Consider the following 9363-nt stretch of genomic DNA (forward strand, 5'->3'; position numbering starts at 1 on the left):
CCTTTATAAATCCCAAAACGTATATATTCCTTAAAACAATATTCCTTTGTGGTGTATGTCTTACATTTCAAGAATTTCAAACAAATCCAATTTCATGTTTTGCAACAAGTTGGCGCTCATCTGAACCGGAATGATAGAGGCTGACAGTTTAGGAGACTACAATCGATACAAATCAATGCTATAGTTCTACTGTTGCTGTATTCCAATGGCGTTCTTTCTCCTAAAGATTGGAATAGTCATATTAAATCAACTGAATGAATCGGCACGGAAATGTGGAAGGCTTATCGTCATTAAGAAATAATTATGTCTAATGACATAACGATTCGTTTCTAATGACACGCATCTTTAACTGTGATGGTAGTTAACCATGAAGAGATACATATTACTGTGTAAAATAAATAGGGGAAAATAGTAAAATAGGTTGTTTTTTTTTTTACTTTATCCGGCAGAATTTAAAAACGTTGCAGGCTCGTTTTGAATATGTCTGTTATTCGCTTAGTAGCACCGGCTTAATCGGAATGCAATGTGTGTATATGATCATAATTTAAGCACTTGTTAAATAACGACTTGAAATTCTAAAATAACGGAATAATGTTTGTTTACTGTAAAAGTAAATACATTCAGAAATATCCCATTTTCATCTATCGAACTTTGTACACAATTTTGTCAAAAGTAAAAAGTCATGAATATAGTCACCATTCAGTACCTTATTAAAATCAATATAATTATTGGTGATATTTCATACTCATAAACAGATATTAACTATCTTGAATGATTCAATTATCTTAAAATATTCTATTTCAATATGATTAGACATGTCTGCTTGTTAGTGGTTATTAAAGGTTTGCCATGGCTTTCTTTTTTTAACTTTTTCTGATATTTTATCATTGTAAACCTTGTAAATATTAGCAATGAAAATACGTGAGATGCTTGTAAAGTTGTAAAAGAAAATAAACCTTCCAAACTATTTGAGGAATGTAATCATCAAACTGCAAAACTGGTCAATTTCGTTCGTAAATTTCTTTCTCTTTTCATATCAGAACATTCCCCTCATAGTATTTGTAAGTGTACCCGAAAATAAAATTTTGTCAATGAATACACACAGTCATAAGTACACGGTGTCAATCAAACAAAAGAACTTTACTGATTAACACTATCATTTTGTCATGCAGGGGAAGATAAATTGATTAAACATATTTTTTAGATCAATAATAAATGAATATAAAGCTTCAGCTTTGATTGCTTGACAATTTAATTGTTCTGGAACTTTAGATGTTATTCCATGCTATCAGTTAAACGTTCTCATGTGATTAGATAACCGCTGATGGAAAATGATTGCATAGTTATAGCTATAAATGTTTGATTGTTTGACTCTCCTCTCTTCTGAGTGAGACTTTGCCTAGACAGTTCTTCAACAAGGCCTGTATAATAACAAGTAACCATATAACTACTTAGTTATGCGACTATTCACCATCATATAAGGAACTATGAAGATCATTTGGAAAAGAAATATGAATAACGTAGGCCTAGACAATTGTTATTCTGATCTGATAAAAATGATTTTGCATGACCTTCTTAGTAATATACTGCCAACTTTATCGACGGCTTCTTGGACAGATCAGGAGATGAAATGACTCCAAACATGATAAAACCTACTGGTGCTCTGTTAATATTGCACCGTAGGGAAATGTTGCATTCTGAACATTTTCTAGAAGCAGTCGATAATGGATTCGGTATTCATTTCAGATCCTAAACTGACAGATGTCTCCAAAGCTTTAAAATATCTTTATATGATATTTTGTTGCAGAAATTTAAAGTGCTTTTCATGTTTAGCAAGACTTTCAGTAGGTGTTTAGAATGTCTTAATTAATTCCTTATTTGTGCCTAAACAAATGAAGACTTTTGAATATTCTTACTTCAAATAGTTTTAAACAATGCCAGATAATGGAATGTTCTTTGTGTAAGAAACAACAATACCTCACCACTTCGTTTATTAATACTCGTATATGAATAGCTCTTTTGTTGTTGTAAACTCAAATTTTGTCAATCGAATTTCAATTGTAATAATATACTTCAGATATTATATTCTGTAAAAAAAAGTAAGCAGGTAAAAGCCATAACTTGTATGTATAATTAGAGATAAACTGCAACAGGCGGCGACAAGGGTAACAATTTACTAGGGTCAATAATCTCCTTTATTTCGTCTTGAATATAGAAATGAAATGATATATTTATCGACTGAAAACTTATTTACTGTTTAAATGATGAAATTAAAGTAGAAAATAACACTTATTTAGTTTCTTTTTTCATAAATTGTTTTTAAAAATCAGACCAAAAACGTTTAGACATAACCGTCTGAATGCTATTACTATGTTTAACTTAGCAGATTGAAAGAGGGAGAAAATTGTATGTTTGCCACCAACCAATCTATAAATATGTTCTATCGTTTTCAAATAAAAGGAAGGAATTCAAACTGCTCACGAATGATAAAGTTATTTACTTTCCGAACTTGCGTTAATAGAGACACTAGAAAGACCATCCTGTTCTTTGTAAGAAATGACAAGTTTATTCGGTCGTTTCTCAGTAAACAGACCCGGTCTTTTCAAATCGTAATGATACTTCATGGTATTTGAGAAAACATCATAGCAGCATTAAGATTAATAATTCATCAGAATACTCTCTATAGTTTCACATTTCAACATGATTTTAAATTGAACATAAGTATATTCTAGACAAACCTCTTTTTGACACATACATGCACTACATATGACGGTAGTGTGCTTTATATTCATATAACCCTTCTCTGTTCAAACACATAACCTTGTGAAAGTAAAATAACCATTACTTCTTCTAAAACTGGTAATATTCCAATAATTGAAAATATCATGCTTTTAAGATACTGAACATAACCATTCGTTTAACGAGTATACGACAAAATAAATACTAACATGAAAAAACATGTAATGGGTATCTTTAAATTTAACTTGTTTTCTGTTGAAATGATAAATAAATGTATAATTGTTCATTGTAGCAAATAAACAAAAACATAAATCCTAAACACCATGATTTTAGTGAGAATATATTAATTTCAATCATAGTGGTAAACTAATTAACACAAAATCGAACATGGAATTAAGTTAACACTTACCTTTATTGCAAGTATTCCGCGTAGAATAAATCCTTTCCGAAAAAAAAACCGTTAAGAATTAAAGTATTCCAAACTTATCCAGTATTATGCTTTAAATCAAGAAACATGCGAAGTTTAGACAATACACCAAGCAGCAACAAGTTGATACGTGTGAACCGGAATGATAGAGGCTGACATTTTAAGAGACTACAATCGATACAAATCAATGCTATTTTCTACTGTTGCTGTTTTCCAATAATGTATTTCCCCAAAAGCGTAATTTCAAAATTGTCATATCTAATCAAATATTGGATATTTGAAAGGATTCAAGAGGAAATGTTGAAGACTTATTATAACCGAGAACATGAAAATCATCTAAATGACATAATGATCAATTTCTAAATGATACATCTCCTTTTTAAGATGGCAGCTAATTATAGAGTGTAGTACATGTGCAACTGAAAGCAGTCGTATTTTCATGCAAATGTACAATTTGAATTTTGTCGTACAGTGACGATATCCTTGCATCAAATTTTCTTACTTTTAACCGTAAAATATCCATTAATAAAGGAATAATAAGTATCATAATTCATATAAGAACATGAGTTTGTTTTTTTATTAATAATTTACATACTGCCATGTCGAAAAAAGAGAAAAGAATTGATAAACATTGAGAGATCGTTTGTAAACTTGCATTTAAAATCCATGTTAAAAAAATCATATCGATTATTAGTTAGCTATTAATTATGTATTAATGTTGGAACATATATCCATTCGTTGCCAATACATCTTTTTATTCCGTTGGCATAACATTTGTTTATATTTCATTATTCAGTAAAAGATGCAATCTTGGTGTTCTGTTATAATTACATTGTCATGAAAAGAAACTCGCAGAAAAAGGTGCCATTTTATGCATGTAAATGGTTAACTAACGTTTACAAACATACCTCATAAACGAAAAGTTACTGTGAGTGTTTTAAGACATGTGAACATAAATTATGCACGAAACTTTCCAGCTCATGTGGTTGCTTAAGAACATTTCAAGAAAGAGAATAATCGGCACTTATCAAATACTGCTATCTGCATTTTGGCATAGCCTAGTTATAATCTACTCTTAAGGACTAATTTTAAAGAAAGTATAATCATGTTTTATCAATGACAAATGAATTCGAAAAAAAGAAGAATATCTGAACTACATGAAAATATCTGCTTCTGTCAATTCTTGGTATGAAGGTTTTGTTTTACACATTACTGTCAAAGTTTAACTCCTTTTTTTACAATAAAGCAATATTTTGTGTGGTATTCAAAGTTATTACTTAGAACAAATCACGTCGTTCTCATAAACATTAGATAAGTATAAAACTGTGTACTATTAGGCTCTTATTACAATGATACAGTACTCAGGTTCCCGTTCGTGCCTGAAAAAATACACGGAATGGCACCTGAGGTCTTCCTCCACCAGTAAAGCTGGAACATCGCCATATGACCTAAAATGTGTCGGTGTGACGTAAAACCCAATTAAGGTAATAGCATCCTAATGCATTACCTCCGCTTTGAAGAGTATTCAAATAGGCTAGAACTACTGTTAACTACATTGAAAATGAGGGCCATGGGTTCAATCCCCAGAAGGGTCAACTTTTTTTTTCTTTCTTTTTTTCTTTTAACATTTTTAATGTATCTCTCATGTCCCATTTGGAAAGAAAAAAGTGTTTAATTTTGAGTTTTTAATTTATATAGGTATTTATTGGCTAAATTATGCTAAATTAAGTAATAAATATGGTACCTGATATTTTCAAAGTGTAATATAATCAAAACTAGACGGTAAAAATATTTCATATTTTACAAGATCAACCAATATAAGGCACTCATTTGGGTAAATTTTAAGAATTTTTTAAATTAGGCTCCCTAAGTAGAAAAATGGTCAGACATGTGGTAAAAATGGGTGGGGTAGGGTAACATTTTTATACAGAATTCATAAATTTTAAGTAGAAACCATAATTTTGCTTATGTGGATTGTTAGCTGAATGGTACTATTTGTTTCTTACCAAAAATTAATGAGAAAACATTTTTCATGAGAATGTTATTGCAGATTATTTAAAGGTTCCTCATTTCTAAAAAAGGGCCCTCATAACATCCTAGCTTGAGTTCAGAAAAGTGGCCATAACTTGATTTCCGTACGGTAAACTTTGTTTAAATTTTGCATACAGGTGTACTTTAAGGTATACATCTGACATATGATGCCAATTTTTTAGTTCCTGATAGTGTCAATTAGGGTCCTAATACCTTAAACAAAAAACAAACAATATTATAGAAGAATCTGTAATAACTGTGTAATTTTTATTCACTAAGCGGTTGCCTTTAAGCCTTTAAGACACATTTAACAAACAATCAACTAGCACAACATAGACCAAAGTAAAAATTTTCATAAATCTGCAATGAAATAAAAACCTGCCTTTTATCGATTTTAATGAATGCACTTTAGGTCGGGTGTTTATTTCATTGGCAAACCCGCTCTTTTCAAAGACTGAGAAAGAATCTGTAACCATTTCCAGGTTGGATCCTAAATCAATTAGCATTTACGAACTATATAGAATCAGGTAATGGGAACGATAATTAAGAAGTGCATTGAATATTATATTGGATAATTTCACAAAACACTTATTTCTGATTCTTAATTGATAAGTAAAAGGGATAATAATCTACCGTCAGCTTTCCTGGGTTTTTCATTACAAAAAGTGTCAATTCGATTTAACTAATTTACTGACAAATGTGAAATTAATGAATTTTTTGATTTACATATTTACATACATACAGTTACCAGTAATCTATTGCTAATGTACATAATTCCTCAATTAAATGATAGTTTGGTAGTTTCACTGTGAAATAATCGAAGTATGATTAAACTCTAGCCGAACTACATTTGAACGCCGATAAATTGGAAATATTATAAATGAATTAAAAATTTGTCACCAGAACACTTCGGCATTGGTTTACCGAAAGCAAATTAATGATTGCACAGATTATGCTAAAGATTTAGAAATTCCGAGAAATTACACAATTTAGTTTTCACCATGAACATTGTGATTTCATTATCAAATGACGCCTTCTTTCAGAGCGCATGACATTATGCATCAAAAATAAGTGCATTGATTAAAACCCATTCAAAAGCATGACGTAAATAGAATGAATGTTTGTTTGAGAAGAAAGCAATATAAAATAATTAAATTAAAGTTTGTTTAACCCTGTTTCAGAAACGTGATAATAATTGACATATTCAACATTCAAAAAATGTTCCTCTTCAACATATAATAACGAAAAAAGGGAACTGGACAATTTCTAGATTTTAGTCATCTATTTAAAAATTCAAGTGATGAAAAGAAGTGGCTATATTGAAGTAAATATATCTTAGTAGGAGAATCCAGTATACAGCAAATATAACACAGTTATCTGTTCTTTATAAAACTGCAAATTAATCTTTAGCTGAAACAAATTCTTCGAACAATAGGTATTGAGCATATACAGTTAATTGTATGGTGTTCACAATTATCACCGAATTTGCATCAAACATGTCCACAAAATCTTGATTTAACTCATTTCGTGTTTTGTCACCTTCAATGTTTGATTTTCATTTTGTTATTTAAACTTTTGTAAGGTTTAAACAATATGTACTATCTTTAAATGAATAGTGACACTTATCTTTACTGCTCTGATTTAAATCTTGCCTTTTACATAATTCTGAACTTACTGCTTCTTGGGTCATTGCCACAAGTAGTCTACAACAACATGATATTAATTTAGTTGTTTTGAACACCAATTCAACATCTATTTGGTTAAAGATAAGAGCGTATAAGATGTATCATTGTTCATTTTTTTGTAAAGAGACTTAAACGAGCATGATCCGTTTTTGAATGGTCCCCATTGTCCAGTGTTAATTGCACGAATATCACTTACAAACAAATCGCACAATGCATAGAAAGTATGGCCATTTTTTTCAAAAAGTTGGAAATTAACTTCTATTCTCATTTATTTGACTACATTTACAAAGAGATGTTAAGATATACCAACTTACATGCATTAATAATTTCCTTCTGTTTACCTTGGCCAGGCACATATATTTAATAAAAAAGAAGATATTTTACTGTTTTATTTTTGACATGTTTCGATCATTTACATTCAATCACTGAAAATATCTGTCTTAATAACAAAGAGACGAATGTAAGATATTGTATAAATTTACCGATTATCTCTTTTCACCTAGGATTGTTCTTAATTTATTTCACACAAATTCATTTAATTTGCTTGTCTACTAAGACAGCTAGGACACAGTTTAACCCTTTCTTTACTGTGCCTGTGAGAATTCTTCAAACGTATGTTGAACGAATAAGGAGCAGCAGCCGGCAAAATTGTTTGGTTAGTAGTACATATAACTGCATTGAAAACGTTCTCAATTCTTACTCATTATCTTAATTTTTATGGAATAACTGGTGAGAAATAATACAGTCAGCTCAAATATTTTGTCAATTTTTTTATCTCTATCACTATTTGTGATATATTTTGTTCAGCAACGTATTTTTGTGTACTTCATAAACTAAGTGAAAATCATTTTAAATTAAAACTTTAACAACTAAAACTTCACCAACATTTTTGAATTTTGATTATATGAAAAACAAACAAAATTGTAATTATAATTTAGAAGCTAGTTTTAAAAACAGATTAATTGGTAATTAAAAGAGAACATATTCAAATATTATTTTAATATATTAATTTATTTATTTCTTATAACAGTTATTTTATATAGTTATTTTACTTGATAATATATATCACGAACCTTTTCAAGTTCGTTGCATTTAAGAAGGAAATGAGAAACTGTTTGACAGTGAATTATTTATTGCAATCAACAGAAAATAGAGCATCATCTCCTGTAAAAATGAATGTGCAGCACTTATTTGTCCAATCTGACATCTAAGAAGAAATGTTTGACGGTTAAGAAGAGATAAGTATGGTGATACGTCAATCCAGTGAAAACTATCATGAAATTCGTTAAGTACGGCTTCGTCCAAATTTGATTTCCAATCAGATGGAAGAAGTTTACTTATGGACGGTTTAAGATAGGGAAAAAGGAGAACCTAAAGAAAGCCTAAAATCATGACAAAATTGAAAACGTTGCAGACTCGGTTAGATTGAGTCTGTTCCTGGACGATACTAGTCATATTTGGTTCCAATAATGCTTCTGGTTGTGTATTTAAGGACTTTTTAGACAGAGCATCTTTATTTTTATTTCCTCGTTTTTCTACGTGGGTTTGATGCTCCAGTATCTATTAATGCACATTTAGCAATATCATTCAATGTTTTTGCATAACAGACGCATCTATAACACAAACAGGTTTGGTGAGATTTTTAAGTCTTTACAATCAAATTGTGAACATGTTACAAATTCTTTGGGAAAAAAACATTATCACATAAATGAAACTTGCACTAACCTTTATAAGAGCTTGGATATATATATAAAGTAAACTATTTTTACGGACAATGTCTTTTCTTTCAGTTTGATTTTAAAACATCATGAACCACAATTAATAAAATTTCAAATTTCCAACCTGTTAGCACTGATCTATCTGAATCGGCAAGATACATTCTGACATAATTGTGACATACTACAATCGATACTTTAGTCAATGTTTGATGCTTCTGCTGCTGTTTCCAAGTCGGAGGGAATATCTTGAAAATGGTATACTTACAATAGATTGATGAATGAACATGATGGTAAATTGTTAAAGTAAAATTGAAAGTTGAAAGTTATGAAATGTGCTTAGTAATACGTAGAACAAAGCAGAACAGTATTTTTTATGACATATACAAAGAACATCATCTTGAATAGTTACGTTACATTCACATAAAAATGCAAAAGAAACAAAACATGGATAACAATATTTAAAGTTCATGATGGTTTCATTACAAAAAAACAAACAGACAAATTATTACGAAAAAACGTACATTTATTTGATACTTTAATGAATTTAAGATTAATTATGAATATTTCATAGAATGGAAAAAAAACATTGGTAGAAATGCGTGTAAACCTAACTACAAGGACTTTCTTTTACAATGTTTGATAAACGTATAAGCTCATTTTTTATAAATTTTGATAATATAAACAGTTGTCTCATAAAGGCTGAACGATCAATTTCTTATGCTCTCAAACACTGATACTTGTTTTCAATTGGATTGGAAAAAAA

At 29.8% G+C, this 9363-nt stretch overlaps 1 protein-coding gene across 2 annotated transcripts in view; it reads right to left on the bottom strand.

The window, feature by feature from the left end:
- LOC132747414 (sodium/potassium/calcium exchanger 4-like) overlaps positions 1-3301 on the bottom strand; it is a 51187-nt gene extending 47886 nt beyond the window's left edge. Inside the window, exon 1 of one of the 2 annotated variants that reach the window (XM_060736789.1) lies at positions 3149-3301. The gene's annotated coding sequence lies outside the window, so the exon portion shown is untranslated. Of the gene's footprint in view, position 1; positions 157-3148 lie in introns of those variants that run through there. The other variant, XM_060736790.1, reaches the window with a different exon arrangement.
- Positions 3302-9363: the final 6062 nt, after the last annotated feature.

Source organism: Ruditapes philippinarum, unplaced genomic scaffold, assembly GCF_026571515.1.
Source record: "Ruditapes philippinarum isolate M1 unplaced genomic scaffold, ASM2657151v2 ctg13_1_1_1_1, whole genome shotgun sequence".
Taxonomy (NCBI): Eukaryota; Metazoa; Mollusca; class Bivalvia; order Venerida; family Veneridae; genus Ruditapes; species Ruditapes philippinarum.